Raw genomic sequence first — 20,310 nt, forward strand, 5'->3', positions numbered from 1 at the left:
TTACTGTCATACATTTTATACATATTGAGGACAGTTTTATAGCTTAATAGTCTATTCTATAGAATGTTCCATATATGCTTGAAAAGAATGTGTATTCTGCTCTTTTGGGGTGGTGTGTACTGTGAGTGAGTTGGGTCTAGTGTTGGATGTGGGACTGAAGAACAAGCTATTCTTTTGTAGTTAAGAGGGTGCTCAACATCCTAATGGTAAGATGTTTGCACAATCACATCCCCACTTTGGAGTTGATCTTTAATGCATCTCTTCTGTAAGATTCTAAGGAGAGCAAAGTAAGAAATGAATGTAGCTTACGATCCCAAATACTGTGTCATTCTTTTAAAAAAGCATGTAGGTGTATAACATTACAAACAAATAATTTTGTTTAGTATTTTTCCCTTAAAAGTTTGAAAATCTCATTTTTTTTCTAGATGTGTTGAAGAAAACCTTTATATATTATCTTCTATACGTTCCCTGATTAATTGCATATCAATTTCACTGGCTTATCTTAAATAAATTACTGCAAAGCATTATGAATATAAAAAATACACATGCACAGTGAAAAGAATTTTTTTCAATCAGCTAATAGTGAAATTTAGTCGGCCCAAGCACTTTTTGAAAGAACCATTGAATCACTTATAGGACAAAAAATAAATTTTGTGATTTTAAGAAACGTATATGCTCAGGAAAGTAGTATTCACTATAGTTGATTTTTAAAAATAGGCCTTATGAGGCGAATCTAGAAATTAAGACAATCATATCAGGGTAAAAAATTTAATAAAAATAATAAAATCCCTCTATTCTTCTTGCATGAAATTTGTGGTTACTTTTGTCAAAACGTATAGAAGATAATATATACAGGTTTTCTTCAACACACCTAGAAAAAAAATGAGATTTTCAAACTTTTAAGGGAAAAATACTAAACAAAATTATTTGTTTGTAATGTTATACACCTACATGCTTTTTTAAAAGAATGGACACAGTATTTGGGATCGTAAGCAAAATCTATGCAGACATTTGCCTTATCCTATTATTAACATAAAAGTTTAGCACTTTAGTAAAAGTACAGATTTCTCAAAATCTATGTACATGGACAGGACTTAAAACTAATTATTGAACTATATGAAGTAACAAATCAAAAGAAATGCCTAACTTTTGTTTATGATTTTATGCAGTCAACAGTTAGTACCTTCACAAATAATTCCCAGGAGCTGCTACTAAATTATTGTTATCATTACTTGGGCAGCAGTAAAATTACATCACTTTCCAAATCCTTCAAAAGTTTCTAACTTTTCTTATTGTGGATTGAAATTCTATATTTCTGAAAAATAGAAAATAATATCTGAAATAATAAATATCAGACAAAAACTCTTTTGTGTGTGTGTGGGGTGGGGGGGAATTCGGAATTGAGCCCAGGACTGTGCTTCCTGGGAAAGTTCTCTACCACTGAATTATATCCCTAGCCTTTAAAATAAAAATTACTTTAGGACAGGGTCTTTCTAAGTTGCCAAGGCTGGTCTTGAGCTTACAGTCCTCCAGCTCCAGCTTCCAGAGCAGCTGGGATTACATGTGTGTACCACTGAGCCTGGCCCAGACAACTTTTTACTTTAAGTTTCTTTTCTTAGTCCTCAATCCTATTCACTCTTCATCATCTTGAACAGCAACTCTTACATCATACGAGCTCTTTAAGGAAGTAATAAAAACATTCTGCTTTTTGATACTGCATGGTGAATTATCTTCACACTTGTAAAAGTCAGTATTAATGATAGAAGAAATACTAATGTTCCAAATTTAATGACAGTAACTATATGATCTAAATAAAACAGGGTAAAGGTACTTCAGAAGGAGTTTTGGCTCATGCAGTCATGGTAACCACTATGGAGAACAGACTGAATCTAAAAATATGCTCTGGCACACCATGTGTTCCAAGTTTGGTGACCACACTGCAATATATCCACACAAGTAGGGTATACATAGGAATGCAAAGAAATTTTTCAGTTATCTTTGTCAAGTAACTCTTTTTACAGGACTGAAGCTCCTTAGATTAAAGTGGGCACTTCTTGGGAAGGAGCTCTCTGTATTCTACCCATGTTTGGGACATGCTAGATGCAGAAACGCTGAAAGCTTTCCCAAAGTTAGCATGTGTGGGAGTGGGGAAGAAGATTCAACTAATGCAACAGGCTCAGAAAAGAGGAAAGGATGGTGGATTGGAGGAAGCAAGTTCTTGGAGAGGAAAATAGAGAACATTAAGGTCAATGAAGGCAAGAAGAAGTGATGGGTGCTTAGGAAGAGACAAGAATATTATGCTTCAGCAAATACTTAGATTCCTGTAGTCCTCCAGTCTAGGTCCAGAAGAATGGAATAGAACATTTTTTCATCCACTCCCAGAATAAGCCCCCTATAGTCACAGGTGGGCAAAGATATAACAGACAAAGGATGTGGCACTGCCAAATCTGACTGGAACACAAAGATCTACTTAGCAGGAGCTGATCACAACACTTCCTTTTGAGAACCACTGGCTTAAACAAAACCTTTATTTCTATAATAGTGAAAACTACTTCATTTACAGAGACACATTATCTTTTTACCTACAGTATTCTTGATAAAGACAGTGAAAATAAAATACCTTTTAGTATTTTTAAGGCATTGTTGTGTAAACATTCTGTTGTTCCTAAGCCAATTCTAAATTAATAGAGTTGAAATTAAAACTATTATTGTCAAGAATTTTCCTTCAAAAATCAAGACTAAAATTTCACACATTCTAGAGAACATTCAGAGATTCACTATAAAAAGTATCAAAATCCCAAGATAATGTAGTTCAAGCAAATAGAATTTTCATAATTTAATAATTTTCATAATTTAATAAATGACATTTATAACTGGTACTTGGTTACATTATATAAATACATTTTAAATGGGCAAGGGAAAGTAAGTCAGCAAAAAAAAAAAGGGGGGAATCACTGTTATTTCAAATCTATTTGGTAAAGGTTTACTAAAAAAGTATGTTTTAATAAAAAAAAATCCCCTCAACAAATGAAATATATCCCACAATAACAGTTGAATTGCAATATTTCATACTTTTCTCACCATTTATTTAGTGAATGCTTAAGGGCACACACTCAGCAGCTTGCTTAGTAATATAGGCCCTGTCCTTAAAAAGCTGGTTAAGGAGTCTTCTGGGTAGAAAACACATCTTTTAAAAGAGGCAAAATAAAATATAACATGTCCATAATCTTAAGTACCATAAGATTCTCAGTAACAAAACTTTCAATTACTGCAAATGCTTTTTACAAAAATGTGCTTAGAATTTTCTATAGTATAGTACTTTCTAAGTTCCTCATTTATTTCTAAACCTTATTTTTGGAAGCAATGGACACACAAATAAGAGTTGCATCAACATAGCTCCAAACTCTCTGAGTTCTATAAATCCTCATCTCCCCAAGGCGAGCAAGTGCTGGGAATGGGGTGTTTGTGGTCCACTAAGAAACCCACTGCCCTTATTATTTTTGGAAACACAAGAGCAAACCACCTGGATAAATACAAAGCCTTCTCCACTAACTCCTCAAACTTCCAGGACTACAACTCCTCTCTCAATTTCACCATTATTTGCCAGAGGAAACTGAAGTGGTCAGACAGTCACTCATCTTCCCAGTATCATACACAATGTACCTAAGAGACTCTGATCCCTCCTACTTCTCATCTGACCCAATAGAGGGGATACCCCTTCTCCTTTTGAGTTCAAGCCCCTGCCTATTTTTTTTTTTTTTTAGAGAGAGAGAGAGAGAGAGAGAGAGAGAGAATTTTACTATTTATTTATTTTTTAAGTTTTCGGTGGACATAACATCTTTCTTTGTATGTGGTGCTGAGGATCGAACCCGGGCCGCACACATGCCAGGTGAGCACACTACCCTTGAGCCACATCCCCAGCCCCAATTTTATCCGTTTTTTTCTTACATAAAAACATTATTCTTTCTCTTGCTTATATTCAATCTCTCACACTGGCTTTTAAACAAACGTAAGTTTCTCCCATTAAAACAACAAAACCAAAACCATTTGGCCTCATATCTTCTCTAGCTGCAGCCCACAGGTCTATCTAGATATTACCCATTTCAAATAAACTTCTCTATAAAATTGCTGAAATAAGGCTGGGGTTGTGGCTCAGTGGAAGAGCGCTTGCCTATCACACTTAAGGCACTGGGTTCAAAATGCAGCACCACACAAAAATAAATAAATAAAACAAAGGTATTGTGTCCATCTACAACTAAAAATAAATTTTTTTAAATTGTTGAAATGTTCTTACTCTTCCTCAGTCTTGATATGCTCTTGAGCTCCACCATACCACTCTTCCAAAATCACTTTTATTGGAGTCATCCATAGATGCTGTTTGTTACTTATCTTATCTGAATATTTTAACAGAAAAACAAATGCTGTTCATAATCTACTCTTTTCCCTTAACCTAAATAAACTAGAAACCCTTATTTTCCTTTCAGCTTTTCTGGCCACACTTGGCCATTGAATGCCAAAGCACCTTAAGGTAAAAATCATGTCTTAATTTATATTCACTCCCTAGGATACCTCTCCCATAACTATAGCTTTATTCATACCTCATTGATACAGATTAAAAATAATCTTTTTGGTATTTTTAATCTCTAGTCCAGACCTCTTCTCTGAATTCCAGACCTATAAACCTATAGACCTCTGTCTGCCTGCCATAGGTAGTGTATAGGAGTGTGGGCCCTGGAGGTAGATTTCTTGCATTCAAATCCTCCCTTTCACTTGTTATTTGACTTTGGGCAATTCTCTTAATATATTTTTGTGTTCCTCGCTAAAAAATGCATATCAAGACTAAAATTTCACATATTCTGGAGAACATTCAGGAGATTCACTATTAAAAAGTATCAAAATCCAATTCCTCCTGCTTGCCTTGCTCCTTACAGCCATGGGGTCTTGTACACGTCCATTCCTGTTTAAAATGTTCTTTCCTCTTTCTCTTTTGTCAGTTAATTCCTATTCACTCTTCAGATTACTTGCTTCAATGTACCCTCCTTAGAGAAGCTTTCCCTGGCCTCTCAGAGGAGCCAAATACTTACTCAGTGCTCTGTGCCTTCCTTCATGGCACAACAAGGGAAAGTGCATTTAGAAGGAAGGAAGAGAGAAGTATTTCAACTATCCAGAATTTAAAGTCGAAGAAGCAAGCATAAGCACAAGAGTAAGGAGATTTACTTGGGTAACAACAGGCTATATGAAGAGAGTTAGTTATTGCAGGCTGTATAAGGGGGGTAGGGGGATTGAAAGAGCAAATCTGCAGGAATTAGGACAAAGAATGGTCTTGCATCTCCAAACCTGCAGTTTTTATCAGAAAGAGTTAGGCAATAAAATGACCCCTCCTCAAAGCTGGAAATATATTTTCAGTATACAGGTAAATAATTCATCTGATCTTAGTATGTAAAGGTATAGATAAATCCAGTCTGAATAACTAAAATAACAAAACATTTGACATTTTATTAATTGGCTAATTTCAACAATTAAACACTGACATTTTGCATCATCTCATCACATTTTGCATGTATATATAAACAAAATCAAAATAGATTTTAATGGAATACTATTCAACAACAAAAAGAAATGAACTATTGATAGATGCAACGACTTGAATGAATCTCAATGAATTATACTCAAGTGAAAAAAGTCAATCCCAGAAGGTTAGATATTGCATTTACACATTATTAGACAAAAAACAACAACAGAAAACAGATTAGTATTTTCCAAGAGTTAGGGATGGGGGTGGGAAAGTCAGAGGGTAGATTAATATGGTTATAAAATGGCAATATGAGGAATCCTTATGATAGAAATGTTCATACTAACTGTAGCAGCTACAAGAAGCTACACATGTCATACAAACTGCAGAGAATTAACTAGAGATATACAAATAAGTTTAAAAAAATAGGGAAAGCTAAATAAGATCTAAATTGTATCAATGTTAATATCCTGAATGTTACCATGGATGGGCAACTTGTACAGGGTATATAATGTGTGTGTATGTGTGTGTGTGTGTGTATTATTTCTTATAACTGCATGTGGACTTATAATTACCCCAAACTTAAAAGTGTAATTAAATAACAATTAATATGGCTGAAGGTGTAGCTCAGTGGTAGAGCACTTACCTAGCACACACAAGGTCCTGGGTTCAACCCTAGCAACAAAAAAAAAAAATAATAAAAGTAGCATTAAATTGCTTTCAATACATTTTCAAAGATAGTTATTAGATTGCCCATCTATGACTATAATTTTTCAAAAGTAGTCTTCCTCCAGTTTCTCCATATTCCATCTTTACTAGTGTCAATTCATGGAGAAAGTGAGATTTTTAGGAGAAAAAAGAAAAAGATATCTTGAAGTTGTAACAAACATAAAACAGAAGTATTAATATTTTAAAAAGTAGATCTTGAATGGTACTAGAAAGTTTGAGATCATAATGACATAAACAACTATTTATGACCTAAGAAAAATTGCCTCCTTTGGAACTTTGAAGTATTAAAAAAATCATGTAGAATTAAATTACAAAGCTCACATATTGTTTATTCAGCTGGCCTTTTTTAAAATCATGGAACTTTAAACCTACAATTCTAATAGGCTTACTGGTGACACCCCAACCCTTTGAAAAATAAATGAAATATCATAAATCATTTGATGGTTCTTAAGCTTAGATTTTTATCATCACTCAGGATCTTTAAAAATAAAAAGCAATATGAAAGGATAGGATCTTGTTTTGTGCCCTATAAAGCTTAAGATAGAAAATAAATCACAGTATTAAATGTCATTTAGAACCCTAACTTCAATACTTAGGATTAAATTGGCATAATATTTGTGTATATTTTCTATGAGAATTCATACAAGTTGAGTAGTTTTTTTAACAAAATATTACAGAACTCTGGCATTTTCTGTGATAAATGAAGCAATAAGGCTTTTGAATTACATTTGTGTATATTTAAATAGTTCATATAAGGGATCAGACTGTCATCCTGCCAGATATCTAACATTATGAATTTATTCTTTGGTATCCACAGGTATGTTGGGATACTTAATAGAGTTAAGAATTGGGGTAAATCCTTAAGCTACAAATTTAGGGCCACATTATAGATAGAGAGTTCAACCTGTATTTTCTAGAAAGTTGATTTAATGAAAACTGTTCACAGATTTTGCAAGAAATGTTGAGATGAAAAATTTATAAGTACCTCAAATGTTTAGAATTCAACAATACAGTTTTAAGATCTAGGTGTTAGCCACAGTACCCTGAGAATTATCGTTCCAAGAGAATAAATTATGGGATACAATCTCCATGACCTAATTATAAATTAAATTCAATGAGGGGTCAATAATCAGTTCAATTCATAAAAATGTGCCTTTGGAAGCCAGCTGGGTCAGCATTTAGGGAAGGAGGCAGGAACTGGGCCCTCCCAGTTGTCTGGCCCATATTTTAAAAGAATTCTACTTGAAGGAGATTCATTCAAAGAGCCAAGAATAAAAAAAATCACTTTTGTCTTTCCTGATGGTTTCATTTACCCTTCCCCTCAAGTGGAAATCCATAATTTTCCTTCCCTTCTTTAAGTAATAATGTGATAACTTCTGAGAAATAGTGCCAGGAGATTTATATTATTTCTAATATGAATTATAATCATTTTTTGTTTCAGTTGTTTTTCTAACTCATTTTTAAGATAGCTACCAAAACTGTAGCTTTTAAATAAAGCCTCAACCAAGGTCATATCCATATCAGTCTGTGCCCAAGCATTTGATAAACACTTGAATGAATGACTGGATTAATGATATCACAAATATTTCTTACATTTTAAATATATTGCTAATTATGCATCCTTAAAGATTATTTAACTCTAAAATTTACATTTGTTTCTGAAGAAACTATTAAAATTGAATACATACCAAATAATACTTCCAACATATGTGTAAGTTAAAAAGAAATAATAAAATGAACACCCGTTTTCCCACTAGCCAGTTTAGGAAATGGAACATTACTCAAGACTTTGAAGTCTCCTTTATGGTCTTTCCCATTCCAATCTTTTTTCTCATGCTTTCTCCTCCACTACCCTAAATTTTTTCTTTACTTTCTAGTGTGTGTGTATGTGTGTGTGTGTGTGTGTGTGTGTGTGTATGCTCAATATGATGTTTAATTTTGGCAAGATTTTGGACAGAATTATATTGGAAGAATTCTGTCACTTGGTTTTATCACTAAGTATTACATTTATGAAATCTATCCCTGATGATTTATTTGAATACAGCAAGCACAATTTATGTCTTCTTTTGTTGGATATCTGACCTGGTTTCAATTTTCTGAAAAATTCCTACACATGTTTCTTCATATACATTTGCAAGCTTCTATGCCTAGAACTGGTGAGGTAGTATATACTCAATTTACTAGATAATGACAAACTGTTTTATATGTATACCCCATTTATATAACCACTAATAGGGTAAGAGAGGTCAGGATGTTCTACTTCTTGCCAACATTTCTGCCAGTCTGACAGACATAAAATAGTATATACTTGTGATATTTCATCTTTTGGTAAACTTATATTTTCACGTATTTTAGGAAAACTGCTGAGTCATTAGGTATATTAGTCAGCTTTCTGTTGCTGTGGCAAATACCTGAGAAAAACAACTTAACAGGAAATAAGTTATTTGGCTCATGGTTTCAGATTTTAGTTCATGTTCAGTTGGCCCCATTGCTTTGGGTCCATCACAAGGCAAAACGTTATAGTGGGAAATATGTGATGAAGCAAAACTGATTATCTCATGATGGTCAGAAAACAGAAAGAGAGCTTGCCTTTATAGCAACACCCCCGCCCCCCCCCAAGCCCATTAAGTGATGAATCCATAAGTAGATTAATTTGTTTATGAGGCCTGAGCATTCATGATCTAATCACCTTCCAAAGACTACCCCCCTACACACCAAACACGAACATTGATGCACTGGGGAGCAAGCCTTCAAAACATAAATTTTGGGGGACATTTAAGATCCAGATCATAACATCAAGTTAGTGTATGTTTAACTTTGTAAGAAACTTTCAGACCTTTTTTCCTAAAATGTATAAGATTCTTGTTTAAGATGTATAAGAAATTCATTAACAATCTGTTTAATTTTAGCAATTATGATGAATATCTCATTATCCTCCTTTTTTTCGTACCAGGGATTGAACTCAGGGGCGCTGGACCACTAGGCCACATCCCCAGCCCTTTTTTTGTATTTTATTTAGAGACAGGGTCTCACTGAGTTGCTTAGTGCATTGCCATTGCTGAGGCTGGCTTTGAATCAGTGATATTTTTTAACTCACATTTCCCAGATGATTAATGTTGCAGAGCACATGTTTACTTACCATGTGAATGTCTTCTGCTGGGCAGGGTCTGTCCAAGTTATGTATCTTTTCAAATCATTTGTCTGCTTTAACACTTTTTTTGTTTTGTTTTGTTTTGTCTTCTTGTTATGGAGCTGTATAAATTTGTATCTACATAGTTTGACAAATACATGCTTCATAAATGTTTTTCCCCAGTCTGTGGCTTTCCTTTCATTAATTCTCTCTTGATGAACACAAGGTTTTTTAATTTTGATAAATTCTAACTTATAAAACTTTCCTCTTACTGTGATTGTTTTTACATCTTAAGAAATCTTTGCCTACCCCCAGGTCATAAAGACATCCTCCAATGTTTTCTTCTCAAGTCCTTATGGTTTTAGCTTTTACATTTAGCAATATGATCCATCTCACATTGATCTTTGTACATGGTGCTAGATAGCAATGGAGATTTATTTTGGTTTAGATATCTAGTTGCTACAGTACCATTATAAAAATTCTTTTTCCTTCCCCACTGAGTTGCTTTGGATTTTTGTTAGAAATCAAATGACTATATAAGTGTGGGTATAAACTGGTCTCTCTATTCAATTGCACTGACCTATTTATTAATCTTTATGGCAGTAACACACTGTCTTGGTTATTGTAGCTTTATAGTTAAGGTACAAAATCAAGTCGTCTAGCTATGTTTAGAAGATTATTTAGGAGATTATCAGTTTTTTACATTTCCATATTGCTTGTAGAATTGGCTTGCCACTTTTACAAAAAATAAACCTGTGGGATTATGATAGGGATTAATGTTGAATTTATAGATCAACATTGGAAGAAATGTCATCTATTTCAGTCTTCCAGTCCATGAACAAAGTATCTCTTTTCATTTATTTAAGTCTTTAATTGTTCTCAGTACTGTTTTGTTCTCAAAGTAGAGATTCTGCATGTCTTTTGTTAAATATATCCCCAAATGTCCTACTTTTATTAAAAATAAGAAAAAGGTATATAATTTACTATCACAATGCAAAAGTACTTATTTCTTAGGGCTGCTTTCCCATACTCTCCCTTCAGAAATATTAAATCCATCAAACTTCTGAGAAATTTTGTTTAATAATACATAATATGGTCTGTATGGAAAACAAGTCAAGAATTTTTAGAAATGGGACAAGGACTCTACAACTTGGCAGCAAAATAAAAGAAACAGGTAAAATCTAAAACACAAATTCTAGAAATAGGATCAGGAGAATTTTATAATCTGCTCTTGCTTCAACTGTATTCTACGATGGGGCAAGAAGGGGGTTAGACACATGATCACTTTGTCTGCAGATTCACTGATCCTTTAGGCATGGGACTCACATTACTTACGTGCTCCAAAGCCAATTCTTTTGACTTCTGGCTCACAAAGTCACAACCAGGAGTTTCAAAAGAAGAGAAAAGCAGGAAGTAGTTAACTTTTACTTTGAGCAGATGTAACACAAGCTCTTTGTTTTCTCCTAAAGATAAGTCTGTATGCAAAGACATTATGGTTTCTGGCTTGGCCTTGTTCTGTTCCACTGCAGCCTTTTCTACTGTGGTATGTTCCACTCACTGTTATTCCTTTTCTTCATTTGGTTTCTTCCTGGTGTTACTAATTTTTATTTTCATAGCTCCCCTACCATATTTTTCATACTTTGTCTTTAGAGGGTCTGAGAGTGAATGGATCAAATCCCCCCACCCCATCATCCCAATCCTAAAAGGCATCTCTTTCATCTTTGGCCTTTGCTTGCCTTTTGGTGGCTTCTCTTTGGGCTTCCCTTTAAAAAGTCTTCTCTTCATGTGCTTTACCTTACTCTTCCATAATCTTCTTGATCAAATTTGTTCTCTTTCTGAAGTCTTTTGTTTGTTTGTTTTATGAAGTTTATTCCACTATAGTCCTCTTCCTTAGTATCCTTTATGTTGAATTTTTGCATTGGTGGCCATTGCCAAACCTATTCCTCTACATCAGATTATAAACACACACACACACACACACACACACACGTGTGTGTAAATATATATAATATATAAACATTTATATAATATATATCCTCATCTCTGCTCATGAACTTCAAATGAATCTTCTTGATTTTCTGTGCTTTGTCAGTATGTGGAGTGGACAAATTTTGAGACCACTTTATTTTTTTTACCACTTTTTCTTCCATTTTCACCCCCATCTTCCTCTCCCCCATCCCCACCCACTTCATTACTAATACTAAATAGACTCTAAATTCTTCCACTTAGCCATCCTGGAGGGATAGAGCCCCAGGCACATTTACAATTTCTTTCATCAGTTGATTCCACATTTTCCAAAGAAATCTTATCCAACATGTCATAACAAGATCAAGAGATACAGCATATTAAGGTATAGGTAAACATAGGGGAAAAAAAACATGTTTGAAGTCTTTTAATTGTTATTTTGGGGCTTAAAGTGACTCCAGTTTTGTTTTTGTTTTCCTGAATGTTTCTATGTGTTTCTGGATTCATATTCTTTGTTTCTTTCATGGGCACACTCTCATTTCAAGAAGTTGTTGCACCATTTTTTTTTCTTCTGAGGGGAGCAAAATTAATAAAGCCTCACCATCCTTTTTTTTACTCGGCAATTCTATCTGCTCTCTGGGCAATCAGACTGCAGAACACAATTCATGGCCTGGATTATCTAGCACCTTGGCTGCAGTGTTAGTACCAAAGAGTACTGCAGCTCACTCTCAGATAAACTTATTACAGACTTCATTTTTCTTATCTGCCACCATCAACCATAGAGGTCAAAAACAGGGTAAAGCCAGTAGAAAATTTGGTTCAGATATAGACAAAAATATAATACTCTTCATTTAATACTTCTCAGAAAGGAATAAAGGACACATATTTTGCCATAGCTCACAACTATGCAGTTTAGTTCCAAAGCCAGGAATGTTATATTCCACTTTTCTTACCAACCCAAACATATTCAGGGGTTATTAAACCCACGCATATGAGATCTATTACTGATTTAACTTGTTTTACCTAGAAAAATGCAAAGTTAATGTTTTTTGAAAATTTTTTTGATAAACAACACTCACATTAAGTAAAGTCCATTACCCAAATTCTGTCAACTTCATCATGAACTAACCTTTAGAAATTGGTATGAAAACTTAGTGTTTCATCTTTGGGTTGAGGAAGTTGAACCTGAATGCAGCAAACACTCTATTCTATGTGGTTGATTCTCTTCTCCAGCCTCTTGGCTCAGGTCCTTTCCATTAATGATGAGACAGCTGAATGACTCTTTTCTAATTTTGGAGAACCTCAAAGGCCTGAGAAATCAGTCCGTTTGCTCATAGGTAGTGTTACCAGAACCCACAGTTCATCTAAAAATGAAAAAAAATGCTTTCAGCACTGGCAGAAGATGTTTTGGCTACTTCAAATCTTTACCTTGCAAAACCATGTTGAGAAGAGTCTATCTTCTAGTATTTCCTCATAAAGGCTCAAAGGAATACTTTAAAAACTTTTTTTTTAGTTCACAACTATTTGTTGACTTATACTTGAAAGATGAGACAAATACAAAAGTCTAAAAAATTACCTGTTCTTTTCTAAAACAAATCTTAAAATTATGCTCTATTTTCTTACATCAAGTGAAATCTAAGGCCAGCATCATTTTCCCTTTTATAAATATCTCAATCTATTGCCTGATTCCACAGAGAAATTTTCTTTATCTGAGGTCCATGAAATTTATAAGGCCAAGGCACACAGTGTGCTCTTTTGATATTTAAATTCAAGTTGACTTTTATTTTATTTTAATATCTAGTCATTGGTTTCATTAATTTAGGTTTTTTATTGTTGTGTTGACAATTATACATATAATGAATTTATCTTACCTTTCCCATATGTCAGTAGCCCTCAAACTGAGGAACATTTGGGTTTTTACAAAGACTTTCCAAGAAATGTGTAATTTTAAGGCAAGATAAGATCGTTTTAAGACAACCAATTTCTAGCTCCTCAACCTTCATTCTTCCTAATACTGATCTTTCTGGGAATACGCTGGTAGCCAAGTTATCATGCTGGCTCCTTTCCCCACTTCACAATTACCTTTCCTCCACTTTATAAAAGAAATGTATAATTCCTGGGATGTAAAACCCCAGGTGGCCAAAGAAGGGGACAAATTAAAACAATGCTATGTAAAAATTCTCCTTTAATCAATGAAATTGTTCTTTTCCTATCTCATATATATTTTATTAAGTAATTGAGTATTTGGGTCCATATTATAATATTATAAATCAGATAAAATAAAGCAGTAGAGATGATATTTTACCTAAAGCCTTTCCTTCTTCCACAGCCTGATTACTGTTAAAGAAGCATCTCTCTAGGAGACTTTAGTGAGCACAAAGCAAAGAAACACTGAAGGCAGCAGTACATTACTGTATCCAGGCAACACATGGCAGGGCTCTGTGCCTTACCTATTTATCTATATTAGAATTAGAATTCTGCCATGTGATGGTTGTCATGGCGGCATATATTAACATATTTATTTGAGTTAAAAAATCAAGTTGGACTTTTACTGAAAGAAGGATGTCTTATTTGAAAGATAAATTTAAAAATGAAGACTAGCTTTGTAAATTAGATTAAATGGCAGCCATTTTCCCTAAACTAAGTAATCTCTATTTACAGCTACAAGCTTTGCTAAAAATATAATTAAGACAGATCTTTAAAAAATTCTCTAAAAATTATTTATTGACATATATATGTTGCAATTAATAATAGTTCTTACAACCCTTTCTAAGTATATTGGATTAAATAGGGTGCTTCTACATAAAAGAGTAATAAGTATAACAGTCATTTGATAAATCTTAGTTAAGCCTTTTTGATAAAATTTCCTCAAGCTGAGAAAGTGAGAGCAAATTCCTCTATAAGTCAAGCGATTTCTAGTCTTTAGTAACCTACAGATGATAGGGTAATTAAGTTGTCATTAGAGTCATCATTAAAATAATTTATAGATGACTTTTTGATTTCTGGTATATAACTCAGAAGCATGAGAAAAGTTAATGATATGGTTCCTGGTGTATTGTAAACATTGATATTTTAAAACTAAGATATTTTATCATTTCTTCAGATGTACACTTGAATTTATTTACTTCTCTCATTTCTAATCTCTATGACCTCTGATTTCTGCACCATCTTTTTTCTCTTACACTCTTTCAAATTCTTGTTTTCATTTCTTTGAAAGTTTTGGTTTTTCTTCAACTTCTTTCCTGAATTCTGCTTCTTCTAATTTTTAGTTTTATAATTAAATTTAATTATAATTGTTAATTTAAAACATTTTAACTTTTTTTTCCCATTGTGTTTGGGAATCCCACTTCATTCTCTTTCGTATGGACAGTCTAATGCCTTAAGCCATATACTGAAAACTGTGTCCACTTTTCATTGACCAGTACACACCAGTTTTATAATAAAACAAAGTTTCTATATACAGGTGGATCTGTTTCTGAATTCTCTATTGTTTTCCATTGGGCAATTTGTATATCCCTAAATCATACACTAGCTTAATTACTATGGTTTTATATTAAATCATGATATAAAGGCAGGAAAACCAGACCTCCTTGATATAGGGCAGGAAAAACATCTTATTCTTTAGGCATGCACTTGTAATTTTTGAATAACTACCCTATATAAGTTCAGAATTATAGTGTCAAGTATCATCAAAATGCTACTAAAATAATAGCATTTTATTATATTAAAAATATTAATAATAACAACATTAAAATTCCCCAAATATTAGGTATTTGATTCCATGTGCACTGAGAAATAATATTGTTTTCAACATTTAAGTGTTCTAATTCATTAATGTAGTGTTTCTCCACATTAAATTAATAATGTCTTTTAATAAAAGTTCATAACTTTATCATTAAAGGTCTAAGACATTATGTATTAGACTTATTAAAAAGTATTTATATTATATTGCTAGGCAAATTATAAATGTAAAAAATTACATTTTCTAGACAATGATTCCATTCTCCATTTTTGGTTTTTCTTTCCATGGTTTCAGTTACCTGAGTTCAACAATGATTCAAATATATTAAAAGGAAAATTCCAGGAATAAACAATTTATAAGTTTAAATCACACAATGTTCTGAATAGTGTGATGAAATCTCACTCTGTTCTACTGGGGACATGAATACACAGCTGATGCATAGTATAGATGCAGTATAAATACTACCTGCATACATTTAATAGCTGTCTTGGTTATAAGATTGACTGTTATGGTATCACAGTACTTATATTTGAGTAACCCTTAGTTACTTAATTATGACCCTAAAGCCCCAAAGCAGTGATGCTGGCAATGTGGATGTGTCAAAAAGAAGCTGTCAAATGCTTCCATTAAGTAAAAAGGTAAAGGTTCTCAACTTAAAAAATAAATAAATAAATTGTCTGTTGAGGTTGCTAAGATCTACAGCAAGAATAAATTTTCAAATGAAATTCATGCTACTTTCACTGTCAAATCTAAAACTGCAAAAGTTCTGGCCACAGTGTATCAGGAGATGCCACATAGGAATGAGGATGTACCCTTAGCCTTGAGTAATGGAGGTGTGAGACTGGCTTCAGCAGTGGACAAAACAGGTGGACCTCACCTCTGCTCAGCAGGGGAATGAAGCTCCAGGAGTGGGCAGTCACCCAATGGGACTGGGTTACACCCCCCCTGAAACTCAATTCCTTCCCTCACTTGGGTGGAACTTTCTCAAGTGTCTTCCCCTCAAAAAATAGGGTCTCAGGCATGCTTTCTTTCTCTTTCCAAGGACCTTTAAGGTTGAGAGGCCTCCCTGATTCCTGCAAGCAAAAGGTATTTCTGTGTGTTGCGTGCTTCTTTTGCCATTTTCTTAGTTATTAATGTAGCCAGCTTTTGTGAACCCAGCTCATGTCACCAGCCTGGCTAGCTGGCCATAAATGGAGTCCCCACTAGGATTGTGTTTAAGGTAGTTGATAATATGTATATGGTTAAAGTGTAGCTCTCTCTCTCATAAGAAAGGCATGGTTTTTAGGGCTTATTGTGGAATTAATGTGGATTTTTTGTGTTTTGAAATGTTTTAGATAAGAAAATTTGGATTTGTATACTGGAGATTAATGTTTAGAGAAAGAAGAGCGAGAGGAAAAATTGTTTTATTATGGAACGTTAAAATTCCAGAAATCTATGCTTCTAGAGAAATAAAGTATTTAATTTTTTTTATTTGATTATTACTTTCTAGAATTATTCAGGCAATTTAAATTGGGCTAATAAATCTACTGAGCCTCTTACTGCAGCCTTACCGAATACTGAAACTGAGTGAGCTGTAACCCAGTTGCTACTCTCATGCAGATGTAAGGCTTTGGCTGCTCTTCCCTATGGGGTCTTTAACTTATCCTTGCAGACCCACTGCCAGCAATACTTTTGCTCCTTAGATAACCTAGTCTGGCCCACAATGTCCATGTGCAGGACATTGGCACCAGCTTCTGTTGCTGGAGCCTGCTTTTCAGTTGAAAGATTTCTGAGACATCTGCAGGAGGCACTGCAAGGGGAAGATGCAGGGAAACGGTCCACTGACTGAGAAAGTGCTAAGGTCAACACAAGTCACAGAGACCAGCTCAAAGGATCCTGCCCAGGCAATACAATATGGCAGCACCAGGGGAGGCTCATTTTGCACTGTGGCTTTGTGCCACCATTAGGGGGATGCTGGCCGCTGGCCGGGACTCACAGGGACACAAGTCTGGCTGCTCCCCCCTGCACTGGGTGCCTGAGGGAACAGCGAGGCAAGGGCACATTGCCGCCACCGGAACACCCACAACCCAAGGGAAAATGGCGGAGTGCCCATGAAAGGTCAAGGGGATTTGAAGTGGGGAAATGCAGACAAACAGGCCCAGTGCCAGGTACCAGGCAAAGGGCACAACAGAGGGCAACGGGACAGGCAAGGCGCAGCCAGCCAAAGGGTCCTTTGTTGGTCCAGATGCCAATGTGACCTGCTCCGCTACACACTAACCATGGTAACCCATAGCGGGAGCACCGACTGGAATGCACAGAGCCACAAACACGCGCTGCTGGGCGCTGCCAAGCTTCAACCAAGGACTGCCATGGTCAGAAGAGACAACACAGGGAGTAAAAATCCTACAATTTCAAGCAAAACTTTGGATTCTTCCAGCAAAACCTGGAAGAATCCCCCAACCAAGTGACCTTCCTACCACCTTACTACCTTACTACCACCACTCAAACAGAGGTTCCACTCCCACTGCCCAACCACTAAACTATACTATCTGTCTCCCACAGGCTGACAACTGGAGTTACGAAAGCTGTGCCCCGCTGTCAGAAAATTTCTTTTCATGGTTTTTAATATGTTCCCTTTAACAAAAATATTTATTTTCAGACAAAATCTAATTCAGCAAACTCTTCCACTGCAGCTCTCAGCCTGACTTGTTCTCAAAGCTAAATAATCTGATTTTTTATCCTACAGGTTCCTCTAGGAATTTTCTATGGCTATATTATTAAGGAGAAATTGCAAAGATAACGTTACATTAATGAGATACTATGCATATGCTTATAGCTTAATTTCATTTTTAAAAGTTATGGGGTGCATTTGCTTGTCATGAGGACAGAAAGCCAGCAATCTGAGATCTTTTCTCACAGTGTTCCCATGACGACCAAAGAATCCTTATTCTTTTCACTTCTACTATGTAAATACAAAAAATACATAAATGTATGCACAAGGATCTTATTTTAACTGCATGATGTGACATCACCTAGATATAAGGGTGAACTCCTAGTTAAAAGTAAGTTAAAATGGATCCAAATACTTTTAAGAAGCACAGGGTTTCATAAGATTTATGATTACATAATTATAAGCTATACTTTTATTCTTAATGCATATTTTCCCAGTTACGTAAATAATGTATAGTCTTTAATTTAGAGGATAATTAATATATGTCTATTTGCTTCTAATCATTTTCCCTCAACAGGAATCATATAATTTATATTTTTTTATACATGCATTTATCTGATTCTCTGCTTTTTAGAGATATTTAAGGTAAATGTAATTTACTATAAAATGTTTATTCCAAGAAATACTCATTAAATTATAAGGTTGACATATAACCATCAAGTAATCTCTAATTCCTAAATTATTGTTCAGGTTTTTATAAAATGATAGATATAATTCTGTAAACAGAGATATCCAAAAAGCCTTGGCTACATTTCATTTGAAGTAACTCTTCTTATTAAAATACAACAATTGTTTAGATTCTAAGATTTACAGGAATTATTCCAAAATATAACCAAGGAAGAATTCTAGTAGGAGAGAGAAAGAAATACTTCTGTATAGAGAATAAGAAATTGGAAGAGTCCTAAGAGGAAGAAAGAAATTATCTCTGGGTAAAAAGAAAAGGCTTTTATATATTCTAAATTTTAATGATAGAAGGATTTTCCTGAATAAATAATTTTCTTTTTTTTGCCCAGATTGAATCAGGAAGATATATACAATTTAAACTGACCAATATCAAGTGATGAAACAGAAGATGCCATCAGAAGCCTACCAACCAAGAAAAGCCCAGGATGGGATGCATACACAGTCGAGTTCTACAAAACCTTTAAAGAAAAACTAATACCAATTTATTTCAGGAAATAGAAAAAGAGGCAGTACTTCCAAAATTATTCTATGAGGCCAATATCACCCTGATTCCAAAACCAGGCAAAGATACATCAAAGAAAGAAACTTCAGACCAATATCTCTGATGAACATAGATACAAAAATTCTCAATAAAATTCTGGCAAATCAAATACAAAAAGATCATGCACCATGATCAACTGGGATTCATCCCAGGAATGTAAGGTTGGTTCAACATAAGGAAATCAATAAATGTAATTCATCACATCAATAGACTTAAGATAAGAATCATATGATCATCTCAATAGATGCAGAAAAAAGCATTTGACAAAATACAGCACCCCTTCCTGTTCAAAACACTAGAAAATCTAGGGATAACAGGAACATATTTCAACATCATAAAGGCTATATAAGCCCCAGGTCAACATCATTCTAAATGGAGAAAAATTGAAGGCATTCCCTCTAAAAACTGGAACAAGACAGGGATGCTCTCTTTCACCACTCCTATTTAATATAGTTCTAGAAATACTGCCAGAGCAATTAGACAGAAGAAAGAAATTAAAGACATACGTATAGGAAAAGAACTTAAATTAGCACTATTTGCTGACACTATGATTCTATACCTAGAAGACCCAAAAGGCTCCACCAGAAAACTTCTAGAACTAATAAATGAATTCAGCAAAGTAGCAGGATATAAAATCAGCACCCATAAATGAATTTCTGCAGATCAGTGACAAATCCTCTGAGAGGGAAATGCGAAAAACTACCCCGTTTACAGTAGCCTCAAAAAATTAATAAATAAAATAAATACTTGAGAATCAACTTAATGAAAGAGGTGAAAGATCTATACAATGAAAACTATAGAACTCTAAAGAAAGAAATTATAGAATACCTTAGAAGATGGAAAGATCTACCTTGCTCTTGGATAGGCAGAACTCATATTATCAAAATGACCATACTACCGAAAGCACTATACAGATTTAATGCAATTCTGATCAAAATCCCAATGGCATTTCTAATAGAAATAGAAAAAGCAATCATGAAATTCATCTGGAAAAATAAGAAACCCAGAATAGCTAAAGCAATCCTTAGCAGGAAGAATGAAGCAGGTGGCATCACTATACCAGACCTTAAACTATACTACAAAGCAATAGCTGTTAACTGTGCATTGGGCCCCCCTGTCCATTTTTTGGCAATGGAGCCCAATGCCTTTCTCCACGATATCGTGGATAAACACCTGGTCCTTGTTCGTTTTTTGATAATGGAGTACCCTCTATGGTGGTTTGAGAACGGCATTCATTAGCCCAATGTCTCCCTCTACGGCATCGTGGGCAAATACCTGGTATTCTACTCCTTTGATA

General features: G+C 34.5%; 1 protein-coding gene across 19 annotated transcripts in view; it reads right to left on the bottom strand.

The window, feature by feature from the left end:
- The window catches only part of Znf438 (zinc finger protein 438), a 183,531-nt gene that overhangs the window by 58,978 nt on the left and 104,243 nt on the right, over positions 1–20,310 (bottom strand). For 11 of the 19 annotated variants that reach the window (XM_046448337.2, XM_046448336.2, XM_058580565.1 and 8 more), the window contains 2 exons: positions 12,466–12,700; positions 6,159–6,187 (listed from right to left, as the gene is read on the bottom strand). The exons of 5 other annotated variants lie outside the window; for them this stretch is intronic. The gene's annotated coding sequence lies outside the window, so the exon portion shown is untranslated. The remainder of the gene's footprint in view (positions 1–6,158; positions 6,188–12,465; positions 12,701–20,310) is intronic. 3 more of the 19 variants (XM_058580564.1, XM_058580561.1, XM_058580566.1) reach the window with 2 other exon arrangements.

Source organism: Marmota monax, unplaced genomic scaffold (genome assembly GCF_021218885.2).
Source record: "Marmota monax isolate L192 unplaced genomic scaffold, Marmota_monax_Labrador192_F-V1.1 WCK01_AAM20220418_F8-fsc00066, whole genome shotgun sequence".
NCBI classification, from domain to species: domain Eukaryota; kingdom Metazoa; phylum Chordata; class Mammalia; order Rodentia; family Sciuridae; genus Marmota; species Marmota monax.